This window comes from Asterias amurensis, chromosome 4, assembly GCF_032118995.1.
Source record: "Asterias amurensis chromosome 4, ASM3211899v1".
In the NCBI taxonomy this organism is placed as follows: domain Eukaryota; kingdom Metazoa; phylum Echinodermata; class Asteroidea; order Forcipulatida; family Asteriidae; genus Asterias; species Asterias amurensis.
Window position 1 is genome coordinate 7,363,140 of NC_092651.1, and position 14,541 is coordinate 7,377,680.

Below are 14,541 nucleotides of genomic sequence, written 5' to 3' on the forward strand. Positions count from 1 at the left end.
AAAAGAGATCTGCGGTGATCAATTTTTTCAAACTGCTCAGATTGATCTGAGATTAATTCTGTATAAAGAAACTTGGGTGTTCTGAAGCTACTGGTTCAATCTAAAAGAGATCTGAGGTGATCAATTTTTTCAAACTGCTCAGATTGATCTGAGATTAAATCTGTATAAAGAAACTTGGGTGTTCTGAGGCTACTCGTTGAATCTAAGTGAGATCTGAGATGACTATTTTTGAAATCTGCTCAGATTTAGCTGAGATTAATTTTGTACTAAGAAACTTGGGTGTTCTGAAGCTACTGGTTCAATCTAAAAGAGATCTGCGGTGATACATTTTTTCAAACTGCTCAGATTGATCTGAGATTAAATCTGTATAAAGAAACTTGGGTGTTCTGAAGCTACTCGTTGAATCTAAGTGAGATCTGAGATGACCATTTTTGAAATCTGCTCAGATTGAGCTGAGATTAATTCTGTACTAAGAAACATGGGTGTTCTGAAGCTACTGGTTGAATCTAAGAGAGATCTGAGGTGATCAATTTTTTCAAACTGCTCAGATTGATCTGAGATTAATTCTGTATAAAGAAACATGGGTGTTCTGAAGCTACTGGTTGAATCTAAGTGAGATCTGAGATGACCATTTTTGAAATCTGCTCAGATTGAGCTGAGATTAAGTTTGTACTAAGAAACATGGGTGTTCTGAAGCTACTGGTTCACAATCTAAAAGAGATCTGAGGTGATCAATTTTTTCAAACTGCTCAGATTGATCTGAGATTAATTCTGTATAAAGAAACTTGGGTGTTCTGAAGCTACTGGTTCAATCTAAAAGAGATCTGAGGTGATCAATTTTTTCAAACTGCTCAGATTGAGCTGAGATTAAATCTGTATAAAGAAACATGGGTCTTCTGAGGCTACTCGTTGAATCTAAGTGAGATCTGAGATGACTATTTTTGAAATCTGCTCAGATTTAGCTGAGATTAATTTTGTACTGAGAAACTTGGGTGTTCTGAAGCTACTGGTTCAATCTAAAAGAGATCTGCGGTGATAAATTTTTTCAAACTGCTCAGATTGATCTGAGATTAAATCTGTATAAAGAAACTTGGGTGTTCTGAAGCTACTGGTTGAATCTAAGTGAGATCTGCGGTGATAAATTTTTTTCAAACTGCTCAGATTGGTCTGAAATTAATTCTGTATAAAGAAACTTGGGTGTTCTGAAGCTACTCGTTGAATCTAAGTGAGATCTGAGATGACCATTTTTGAAATCTGCTCAGATTGATCTGAGATTAATTCTGTACTAAGAAACATGGGTGTTCTGAAGCTACTGGTTGAATCTAAGTGAGATCTGAGGTGATCAATTTTTTCAAACTGCTCAGATTGAGCTGAGATTATTTCTGAACTAAGAAACATGGGTGTTCTGAAGCTACTGGTTGAATCTAAGAGAGATCTGAGATGACCATTTTTGAAATCTGCTCAGATTGAGCTGAGATTAATTCTGTACTAAGAAACATGGGTGTTTTGAAGCTACTGGTTGAATCTAAAAGAGATCTGCGGTGATAATTTTTTTCATACTGCTCAGATTGATCTGAAATTAATTATGTATGAAGAAACTTGGGTGTTCTGAAGCTACTCGTTGAATCTAAGTGAGATCTGAGATGACCATTTTTGAAATCTGCTCAGATTGAGCTGAGATTAATTCTGTACTAAAAAACATGGGTGTTCTGAAGCTACTGGTTCAATCTAAAAGAGATCTGAGGTGATCAATTTTTTCAAACTGCTCAGATTGATCTGAGATTAATTCTGTATAAAGAAACTTGGGTGTTCTGAAGCTACTCGTTGATTCTAAGTGAGATCTGAGATGACCATTTTTAAAATCTGCTCAGATTGAGCTGAGATTAATTCTGTACTAAGAAACATGGGTGTTTTGAAGCTACTGGTTGAATCTAAAAGAGATCTGCGGTGATCAATTTTTTCAAACTGCTCAGATTGATCTGAGATTAATTCTGTATAAAGAAACTTGGGTGTTCTGAAGCTACTGGTTCAATCTAAAAGAGATCTGAGGTGATCAATTTTTTCAAACTGCTCAGATTGATCTGAGATTAAATCTGTATAAAGAAACTTGGGTGTTCTGAGGCTACTCGTTGAATCTAAGTGAGATCTGAGATGACTATTTTTGAAATCTGCTCAGATTTAGCTGAGATTAATTTTGTACTAAGAAACTTGGGTGTTCTGAAGCTACTGGTTCAATCTAAAAGAGATCTGCGGTGATACATTTTTTCAAACTGCTCAGATTGATCTGAGATTAAATCTGTATAAAGAAACTTGGGTGTTCTGAAGCTACTCGTTGAATCTAAGTGAGATCTGAGATGACCATTTTTGAAATCTGCTCAGATTGAGCTGAGATTAATTCTGTACTAAGAAACATGGGTGTTCTGAAGCTACTGGTTGAATCTAAGAGAGATCTGAGGTGATCAATTTTTTCAAACTGCTCAGATTGATCTGAGATTAATTCTGTATAAAGAAACATGGGTGTTCTGAAGCTACTGGTTGAATCTAAGTGAGATCTGAGATGACCATTTTTGAAATCTGCTCAGATTGAGCTGAGATTAAGTTTGTACTAAGAAACATGGGTGTTCTGAAGCTACTGGTTCAATCTAAAAGAGATCTGAGGTGATCAATTTTTTCAAACTGCTCAGATTGATCTGAGATTAATTCTGTATAATGAAACTTGGGTGTTCTGAAGCTACTCGTTGAATCTAAGTGAGATCTGAGATGACCATTTTTGAAATCTGCTCAGATTGAGCTGAGATTAATTCTGTACTAAGAAACATGGGTGTTCTGTAGCTACTGGTTCAATCTAAAAGAGATCTGAGGTGATCAATTTTTTTTTTAAACTGCTCAGATTGATCTGAGATTAAATCTGTATAAAGAAACTTGGGTGTTCTGAGGCTACTCGTTGAATCTAAGTGAGATCTGAGATGACTATTTTTGAAATCTGCTCAGATTTAGCTGAGATTAATTTTGTACTAAGAAACTTGGGTGTTCTGAAGCTACTGGTTCAATCTAAAAGAGATCTGCGGTGATAAATTTTTTCAAACTGCTCAGATTGATCTGAGATTAAATCTGTATAAAGAAACTTGGGTGTTCTGAAGCTACTCGTTGAATCTAAGTGAGATCTGAGATGACCATTTTTGAAATCTGCTCAGATTGATTTGAGATTAATTCTGTACTAAGAAACATGGGTGTTCTGTAGCTACTGGTTGAATCTAAGAGAGATCTGAGGTGATCAATTTTTTCAAACTGCTCAGATTGATCTGAGATTAATTCTGTATTAAGAAACTTGGGTGTTCTGAAACTACTGGTTGAATCTAAGTGAGATCTGAGATGACCATTTTTGAAATCTGCTCAGATTGAGCTGAGATTAATTCTGTACAAAGAAACATGGGTGTTCTGAAGCTACTGGTTCACAATCTAAAAGAGATCTGAGGTGATCAATTTTTTCAAACTGCTCAGATTGATCTGAGATTAATTCTGTACTAAGAAACATGGGTGTTCTGAAGCTACTGGTTGAATCTAAAAGAGATCTGCGGTGATAAATTTTTTCAAACTGCTCAGATTGATCTGAGATTAATTCTGTATAAAGATACATGGGTGTTCTGAAGCTACTCGTTGATTCTAAGTGAGATCTGAGATGACCATTTTTGAAATCTGCTCAGATTGATTTGAGATTAATTCTGTACTAAGAAACATGGGTGTTCTGTAGCTACTGGTTGAATCTAAGAGAGATCTGAGGTGATCAATTTTTCAAACTGCTCAGATTGATCTGAGATTAATTCTGTATTAAGAAACTTGGGTGTTCTGAAACTACTGGTTGAATCTAAGTGAGATCTGAGATGACCATTTTTGAAATCTGCTCAGATTGAGCTGAGATTAATTCTGTACTAAGAAACATGGGTGTTCTGAAGCTACTGGTTCACAATCTAAAAGAGATCTGAGGTGATCAATTTTTTCAAACTGCTCAGATTGATCTGAGATTAATTCTGTATAAAGAAACTTGGGTGTTCTGAAGCTACTGGTTCAATCTAAAAGAGATCTGAGGTGATCAATTTTTTCAAACTGCTCAGATTGAGCTGAGATTAAATCTGTATAAAGAAACTTGGGTGTTCTGAGGCTACTCGTTGAATCTAAGTGAGATCTGAGATGACTATTTTTGAAATCTGCTCAGATTTAGCTGAGATTAATTTTGTACTAAGAAACTTGGGTGTTCTGAAGCTACTGGTTCAATCTAAAAGAGATCTGCGGTGATAAATTTTTTCAAACTGCTCAGATTGATCTGAGATTAAATCTGTATTAAAAACTTGGGTGTTCTGAAGCTACTGGTTGAATCTAAGTGAGATCTGCGGTGATAAATTTTTTTCAAACTGCTCAGATTGGTCTGAAATTAATTCTGTATAAAGAAACTTGGGTGTTCTGAAGCTACTCGTTGAATCTAAGTGAGATCTGAGATGACCATTTTTGAAATCTGCTCAGATTGAGCTGAGATTAATTCTGTACTAAGAAACATGGGTGTTCTGAAGCTACTGGTTGAATCTAAGAGAGATCTGAGGTGATCAATTTTTTCAAACTGCTCAGATTGATCTGAGATTAATTCTGTATAAAGAAACATGGGTGTTCTGAAGCTACTGGTTGAATCTAAGTGAGATCTGAGATGACCATTTTTGAAATCTGCTCAGATTGAGCTGAGATTAAGTTTGTACTAAGAAACATGGGTGTTCTGAAGCTACTGGTTCAATCTAAACGAGATCTGAGGTGATCAATTTTTTCAAACTGCTCAGATTGATCTGAGATTAATTCTGTATAATGAAACTTGGGTGTTCTGAAGCTACTCGTTGAATCTAAGTGAGATCTGAGATGACCATTTTTGAAATCTGCTCAGATTGAGCTGAGATTAATTCTGTACTAAGAAACATGGGTGTTCTGTAGCTACTGGTTCAATCTAAAAGAGATCTGAGGTGATCAATTTTTTTTTTAAACTGCTCAGATTGATCTGAGATTAAATCTGTATAAAGAAACTTGGGTGTTCTGAGGCTACTCGTTGAATCTAAGTGAGATCTGAGATGACTATTTTTGAAATCTGCTCAGATTTAGCTGAGATTAATTTTGTACTAAGAAACTTGGGTGTTCTGAAGCTACTGGTTCAATCTAAAAGAGATCTGCGGTGATAAATTTTTTCAAACTGCTCAGATTGATCTGAGATTAAATCTGTATAAAGAAACTTGGGTGTTCTGAAGCTACTCGTTGAATCTAAGTGAGATCTGAGATGACCATTTTTGAAATCTGCTCAGATTGATTTGAGATTAATTCTGTACTAAGAAACATGGGTGTTCTGTAGCTACTGGTTGAATCTAAGAGAGATCTGAGGTGATCAATTTTTTCAAACTGCTCAGATTGATCTGAGATTAATTCTGTATTAAGAAACTTGGGTGTTCTGAAACTACTGGTTGAATCTAAGTGAGATCTGAGATGACCATTTTTGAAATCTGCTCAGATTGAGCTGAGATTAATTCTGTACAAAGAAACATGGGTGTTCTGAAGCTACTGGTTCACAATCTAAAAGAGATCTGAGGTGATCAATTTTTTCAAACTGCTCAGATTGATCTGAGATTAATTCTGTACTAAGAAACATGGGTGTTCTGAAGCTACTGGTTGAATCTAAAAGAGATCTGCGGTGATAAATTTTTTCAAACTGCTCAGATTGATCTGAGATTAATTCTGTATAAAGATACATGGGTGTTCTGAAGCTACTCGTTGATTCTAAGTGAGATCTGAGATGACCATTTTTGAAATCTGCTCAGATTGATTTGAGATTAATTCTGTACTAAGAAACATGGGTGTTCTGTAGCTACTGGTTGAATCTAAGAGAGATCTGAGGTGATCAATTTTTCAAACTGCTCAGATTGATCTGAGATTAATTCTGTATTAAGAAACTTGGGTGTTCTGAAACTACTGGTTGAATCTAAGTGAGATCTGAGATGACCATTTTTGAAATCTGCTCAGATTGAGCTGAGATTAATTCTGTACTAAGAAACATGGGTGTTCTGAAGCTACTGGTTCACAATCTAAAAGAGATCTGAGGTGATCAATTTTTTCAAACTGCTCAGATTGATCTGAGATTAATTCTGTATAAAGAAACTTGGGTGTTCTGAAGCTACTGGTTCAATCTAAAAGAGATCTGAGGTGATCAATTTTTTCAAACTGCTCAGATTGAGCTGAGATTAAATCTGTATAAAGAAACTTGGGTGTTCTGAGGCTACTCGTTGAATCTAAGTGAGATCTGAGATGACTATTTTTGAAATCTGCTCAGATTTAGCTGAGATTAATTTTGTACTAAGAAACTTGGGTGTTCTGAAGCTACTGGTTCAATCTAAAAGAGATCTGCGGTGATAAATTTTTTCAAACTGCTCAGATTGATCTGAGATTAAATCTGTATTAAAAACTTGGGTGTTCTGAAGCTACTGGTTGAATCTAAGTGAGATCTGCGGTGATAAATTTTTTTCAAACTGCTCAGATTGGTCTGAAATTAATTCTGTATAAAGAAACTTGGGTGTTCTGAAGCTACTCGTTGAATCTAAGTGAGATCTGAGATGACCATTTTTGAAATCTGCTCAGATTGAGCTGAGATTAATTCTGTACTAAGAAACATGGGTGTTCTGAAGCTACTGGTTGAATCTAAGAGAGATCTGAGGTGATCAATTTTTTCAAACTGCTCAGATTGATCTGAGATTAATTCTGTATAAAGAAACATGGGTGTTCTGAAGCTACTGGTTGAATCTAAGTGAGATCTGAGATGACCATTTTTGAAATCTGCTCAGATTGAGCTGAGATTAAGTTTGTACTAAGAAACATGGGTGTTCTGAAGCTACTGGTTCAATCTAAACGAGATCTGAGGTGATCAATTTTTTCAAACTGCTCAGATTGATCTGAGATTAATTCTGTATAATGAAACTTGGGTGTTCTGAAGCTACTCGTTGAATCTAAGTGAGATCTGAGATGACCATTTTTGAAATCTGCTCAGATTGAGCTGAGATTAATTCTGTACTAAGAAACATGGGTGTTCTGTAGCTACGGGTTGAATCTAAGAGAGATCTGAGGTGATCAATTTTTTCAAACTGCTCAGATTGATCTGAGATTAATTCTGTATAAAGAAACTTGGGTGTTCTGAAGCTACTCGTTGATTCTAAGTGAGATCTGAGATGACAATTTTTAAAATCTGCTCAGATTGAGCTGAGATTAATTCTGTACTAAGAAACATGGGTGTTTTGAAGCTACTGGTTGAATCTAAAAGAGATCTGCGGTGATCAATTTTTTCAAACTGCTCAGATTGATCTGCGATTAATTCTGTATAAAGAAACTTGGGTGTTCTGAAGCTACTGGTTCAATCTACAAGAGATCTGAGGTGATCAATTTTTTCAAACTGCTCAGATTGATCTGAGATTAAATCTGTATAAAGAAACTTGGGTGTTCTGAGGCTACTCGTTGAATCTAAGTGAGATCTGAGATGACTATTTTTGAAATCTGCTCAGATTTAGCTGAGATTAATTTTGTACTAAGAAACTTGGGTGTTCTGAAGCTACTGGTTCAATCTAAAAGAGATCTGCGGTGATAAATTTTTTCAAACTGCTCAGATTGATCTGAGATTAATTCTGTATAAAGATACATGGGTGTTCTGAAGCTACTCGTTGATTCTAAGTGAGATCTGAGATGACCATTTTTAAAATCTGCTCAGATTGATTTGAGATTAATTCTGTACTAAGAAACATGGGTGTTCTGTAGCTACTGGTTGAATCTAAGAGAGATCTGAGGTGATAAATTTTTCAAACTGCTCAGATTGATCTGAGATTAATTCTGTATTAAGAAACTTGGGTGTTCTGAAGCTACTGGTTGAATCTAAGTGAGATCTGAGATGACCATTTTTGAAATCTGCTCAGATTGAGCTGAGATTAATTCTGTACTAAGAAACATGGGTGTTCTGAAGCTACTGGTTCACAATCTAAAAGAGATCTGAGGTGATCAATTTTTTCAAACTGCTCAGATTGATCTGAGATTAATTCTGTATAAAGAAACTTGGGTGTTCTGAAGCTACTGGTTCAATCTAAAAGAGATCTGAGGTGATCAATTTTTTCAAACTGCTCAGATTGAGCTGAGATTAAATCTGTATAAAGAAACATGGGTGTTCTGAGGCTACTCGTTGAATCTAAGTGAGATCTGAGATGACTATTTTTGAAATCTGCTCAGATTTAGCTGAGATTAATTTTGTACTAAGAAACTTGGGTGTTCTGAAGCTACTGGTTCAATCTAAAAGAGATCTGCGGTGATAAATTTTTTCAAACTGCTCAGATTGATCTGAGATTAAATCTGTATTAAGAAACTTGGGTGTTCTGAAGCTACTGGTTGAATCTAAGTGAGATCTGCGGTGATAATTTTTTTTCAAACTGCTCAGATTGGTCTGAAATTAATTCTGTATAAAGAAACTTGGGTGTTCTGAAGCTACTCGTTGAATCTAAGTGAGATCTGAGATGACCATTTTTGAAATCTGCTCAGATTGATCTGAGATTAATTCTGTACTAAGAAACATGGGTGTTCTGAAGCTACTGGTTGAATCTAAGTGAGATCTGAGGTGATCAATTTTTTCAAACTGCTCAGATTGAGCTGAGATTATTTCTGAACTAAGAAACATGGGTGTTCTGAAGCTACTGGTTGAATCTAAGAGAGATCTGAGATGACCATTTTTGAAATCTGCTCAGATTGAGCTGAGATTAATTCTGTACTAAGAAACATGGGTGTTTTGAAGCTACTGGTTGAATCTAAAAGAGATCTGCGGTGATAATTTTTTTCATACTGCTCAGATTGATCTGAAATTAATTATGTATGAAGAAACTTGGGTGTTCTGAAGCTACTCGTTGAATCTAAGTGAGATCTGAGATGACCATTTTTGAAATCTGCTCAGATTGAGCTGAGATTAATTCTGTACTAAGAAACATGGGTGTTCTGAAGCTACTGGTTCAATCTAAAAGAGATCTGAGGTGATCAATTTTTTCAAACTGCTCAGATTGATCTGAGATTAATTCTGTATAAAGAAACTTGGGTGTTCTGAAGCTACTCGTTGATTCTAAGTGAGATCTGAGATGACCATTTTTAAAATCTGCTCAGATTGAGCTGAGATTAATTCTGTACTAAGAAACATGGGTGTTTTGAAGCTACTGGTTGAATCTAAAAGAGATCTGCGGTGATCAATTTTTTCAAACTGCTCAGATTGATCTGAGATTAATTCTGTATAAAGAAACTTGGGTGTTCTGAAGCTACTGGTTCAATCTAAAAGAGATCTGAGGTGATCAATTTTTTCAAACTGCTCAGATTGATCTGAGATTAAATCTGTATAAAGAAACTTGGGTGTTCTGAGGCTACTCGTTGAATCTAAGTGAGATCTGAGATGACTATTTTTGAAATCTGCTCAGATTTAGCTGAGATTAATTTTGTACTAAGAAACTTGGGTGTTCTGAAGCTACTGGTTCAATCTAAAAGAGATCTGCGGTGATAAATTTTTTCAAACTGCTCAGATTGATCTGAGATTAAATCTGTATAAAGAAACTTGGGTGTTCTGAAGCTACTGGTTGAATCTAAGTGAGATCTGCGGTGATAATTTTTTTTCAAACTGCTCAGATTGGTCTGAAATTAATTCTGTATAAAGAAACTTGGGTGTTCTGAAGCTACTCGTTGAATCTAAGTGAGATCTGAGATGACCATTTTTGAAATCTGCTCAGATTGAGCTGAGATTAATTCTGTACTAAGAAACATGGGTGTTCTGAAGCTACTGGTTGAATCTAAGAGAGATCTGAGGTGATCAATTTTTTCAAACTGCTCAGATTGATCTGAGATTAATTCTGTATAAAGAAACATGGGTGTTCTGAAGCTACTGGTTGAATCTAAGAGAGATCTGAGGTGATCAATTTTTTCAAACTGCTCAGATTGATCTGAGATTAATTCTGTATAAAGAAACATGGGTGTTCTGAAGCTACTGGTTGAATCTAAGTGAGATCTGAGATGACCATTTTTGAAATCTGCTCAGATTGAGCTGAGATTAAGTTTGTACTAAGAAACATGGGTGTTCTGAAGCTACTGGTTCAATCTAAAAGAGATCTGAGGTGATCAATTTTTTCAAACTGCTCAGATTGATCTGAGATTAATTCTGTATAATGAAACTCGGGTGTTCTGAAGCTACTCGTTGAATCTAAGTGAGATCTGAGATGTCCATTTTTGAAATCTGCTCAGATTGAGCTGAGATTAATTCTGTACTAAGAAACATGGGTGTTCTGTAGCTACTGGTTGAATCTAAGAGAGATCTGAGGTGATCAATTTTTTCAAACTGCTCAGATTGATCTGAGATTGATTATGTATGAAGAAACTTGGGTGTTCTGAAGCTACTGGTTGAATCTAAGAGAGATCTGAGATGACCATTTTTGAAATCTGCTCAGATTGAGCTGAGATTAATTCTGTACTAAGAAACATGGGTGTTTTGAAGCTACTGGTTGAATCTAAAAGAGATCTGCGGTGATAATTTTTTTCATACTGCTCAGATTGATCTGAAATTAATTATGTATGAAGAAACTTGGGTGTTCTGAAGCTACTCGTTGAATCTAAGTGAGATCTGAGATGACCATTTTTGAAATCTGCTCAGATTGAGCTGAGATTAATTCTGTACTAAGAAACATGGGTGTTCTGAAGCTACTGGTTCAATCTAAAAGAGATCTGAGGTGATCAATTTTTTCAAACTGCTCAGATTGATCTGAGATTAATTCTGTATAAAGAAACTTGGGTGTTCTGAAGCTACTCGTTGATTCTAAGTGAGATCTGAGATGACCATTTTTAAAATCTGCTCAGATTGAGCTGAGATTAATTCTGTACTAAGAAACATGGGTGTTTTGAAGCTACTGGTTGAATCTAAAAGAGATCTGCGGTGATCAATTTTTTCAAACTGCTAAGATTGATCTGAGATTAATTCTGTATAAAGAAACTTGGGTGTTCTGAAGCTACTGGTTCAATCTAAAAGAGATCTGAGGTGATCAATTTTTTCAAACTGCTCAGATTGATCTGAGATTAAATCTGTATAAAGAAACTTGGGTGTTCTGAGGCTACTCGTTGAATCTAAGTGAGATCTGAGATGACTATTTTTGAAATCTGCTCAGATTTAGCTGAGATTAATTTTGTACTAAGAAACTTGGGTGTTCTGAAGCTACTGGTTCAATCTAAAAGAGATCTGCGGTGATAAATTTTTTCAAACTGCTCAGATTGATCTGAGATTAAATCTGTATAAAGAAACTTGGGTGTTCTGAAGCTACTGGTTGAATCTAAGTGAGATCTGCGGTGATAATTTTTTTTCAAACTGCTCAGATTGGTCTGAAATTAATTCTGTATAAAGAAACTTGGGTGTTCTGAAGCTACTCGTTGAATCTAAGTGAGATCTGAGATGACCATTTTTGAAATCTGCTCAGATTGAGCTGAGATTAATTCTGTACTAAGAAACATGGGTGTTCTGAAGCTACTGGTTGAATCTAAGAGAGATCTGAGGTGATCAATTTTTTCAAACTGCTCAGATTGATCTGAGATTAATTCTGTATAAAGAAACATGGGTGTTCTGAAGCTACTGGTTGAATCTAAGAGAGATCTGAGGTGATCAATTTTTTCAAACTGCTCAGATTGATCTGAGATTAATTCTGTATAAAGAAACATGGGTGTTCTGAAGCTACTGGTTGAATCTAAGTGAGATCTGAGATGACCATTTTTGAAATCTGCTCAGATTGAGCTGAGATTAAGTTTGTACTAAGAAACATGGGTGTTCTGAAGCTACTGGTTCAATCTAAAAGAGATCTGAGGTGATCAATTTTTTCAAACTGCTCAGATTGATCTGAGATTAATTCTGTATAATGAAACTTGGGTGTTCTGAAGCTACTCGTTGAATCTAAGTGAGATCTGAGATGTCCATTTTTGAAATCTGCTCAGATTGAGCTGAGATTAATTCTGTATAAAGAAACTTGGGTGTTCTGAAGCTACTGGTTGAATCTAAGTGAGATCTGCGGTGATAATTTTTTTTCAAACTGCTCAGATTGGTCTGAAATTAATTCTGTATAAAGAAACTTGGGTGTTCTGAAGCTACTCGTTGAATCTAAGTGAGATCTGAGATGACCATTTTTGAAATCTGCTCAGATTGAGCTGAGATTAATTCTGTACTAAGAAACATGGGTGTTCTGAAGCTACTGGTTGAATCTAAGAGAGATCTGAGGTGATCAATTTTTTCAAACTGCTCAGATTGATCTGAGATTGATTCTGTATAAAGAAACTTGGGTGTTCTGAAGCTACTCGTTGATTCTAAGTGAGATCTGAGATGACAATTTTTAAAATCTGCTCAGATTGAGCTGAGATTAATTCTGTACTAAGAAACATGGGTGTTTTGAAGCTACTGGTTGAATCTAAAAGAGATCTGCGGTGATCAATTTTTTCAAACTGCTCAGATTGATCTGAGATTAATTCTGTATAAAGAAACTTGGGTGTTCTGAAGCTACTGGTTCAATCTAAAAGAGATCTGAGGTGATCAATTTTTTCAAACTGCTCAGATTGATCTGAGATTAATTCTGTATAAAGAAACTTGGGTGTTCTGAAGCTACTGGTTGAATCTAAGTGAGATCTGAGATGACCATTTTTGAAATCTGCTCAGATTGAGCTGAGATTACGTTTGTACTAAGAAACAAGGGTGTTCTGAAGCTACTGGTTCAATCTAAAAAAGATCTGAGGTGATCAATTTTTTCAAACTGCTCAGATTGGTCTGAAATTAATTCTGTATAAAGAAACTTGGGTGTTCTGAAGCTACTCGTTGAATCTAAGTGAGATCTGAGATGACCATTTTTGAAATCTGCTCAGATTGATCTGAGATTAATTCTGTACTAAGAAACATGGGTGTTCTGAAGCTACTGGTTGACTCTAAGTGAGATCTGAGGTGATCAATTTTTTCAAACTGCTCAGATTGAGCTGAGATTATTTCTGAACTAAGAAACATGGGTGTTCTGAAGCTACTGGTTAAATCTAAGAGAGATCTGAGATGACCATTTTTGAAATCTGCTCAGATTGATCTGAGATTAAATCTGTATAAAGAAACTTGGGTGTTCTGAAGCTACTGGTTGAATCTAAGTGAGATCTGCGGTGATAAATTTTTTTCAAACTGCTCAGATTGGTCTGAAATTAATTCTGTATAAAGAAACTTGGGTGTTCTGAAGCTACTCGTTGAATCTAAGTGAGATCTGAGATGACCATTTTTGAAATCTGCTCAGATTGATCTGAGATTAATTCTGTACTAAGAAACATGGGTGTTCTGAAGCTACTGGTTGAATCTAAGTGAGATCTGAGGTGATCAATTTTTTCAAACTGCTCAGATTGAGCTGAGATTATTTCTGAACTAAGAAACATGGGTGTTCTGAAGCTACTGGTTGAATCTAAGAGAGATCTGAGATGACCATTTTTGAAATCTGCTCAGATTGATCTGAGATTAAATCTGTATAAAGAAACTTGGGTGTTCTGAAGCTACTGGTTGAATCTAAGTGAGATCTGCGGTGATAAATTTTTTTCAAACTGCTCAGATTGGTCTGAAATTAATTCTGTATAAAGAAACTTGGGTGTTCTGAAGCTACTCGTTGAATCTAAGTGAGATCTGAGATGACCATTTTTGAAATCTGCTCAGATTGATCTGAGATTAATTCTGTACTAAGAAACATGGGTGTTCTGAAGCTACTGGTTGAATCTAAGTGAGATCTGAGGTGATCAATTTTTTCAAACTGCTCAGATTGAGCTGAGATTATTTCTGAACTAAGAAACATGGGTGTTCTGAAGCTACTGGTTGAATCTAAGAGAGATCTGAGATGACCATTTTTGAAATCTGCTCAGATTGATCTGAGATTAATTCTGTATAAAGAAACTTGGGTGTTCTGAAGCTACTGGTTCAATCTAAAAGAGATCTGAGGTGATCAATTTTTTCAAACTGCTCAGATTGATCTGAGATTAAATCTGTATAAAGAAACTTGGGTGTTCTGAGGCTACTCGTTGAATCTAAGTGAGATCTGAGATGACTATTTTTGAAATCTGCTCAGATTTAGCTGAGATTAATTTTGTACTAAGAAACTTGGGTGTTCTGAAGCTACTGGTTCAATCTAAAAGAGATCTGCGGTGATAAATTTTTTCAAACTGCTCAGATTGATCTGAGATTAAATCTGTATAAAGAAACTTGGGTGTTCTGAAGCTACTGGTTGAATCTAAGTGAGATCTGCGGTGATAATTTTTTTTCAAACTGCTCAGATTGGTCTGAAATTAATTCTGTATAAAGAAACTTGGGTGTTCTGAAGCTACTCGTTGAATCTAAGTGAGATCTGAGATGACCATTTTTGAAATCTGCTCAGATTGAGCTGAGATTAATTCTGTACTAAGAAACATGGGTGTTCTGAAGCTACTGGT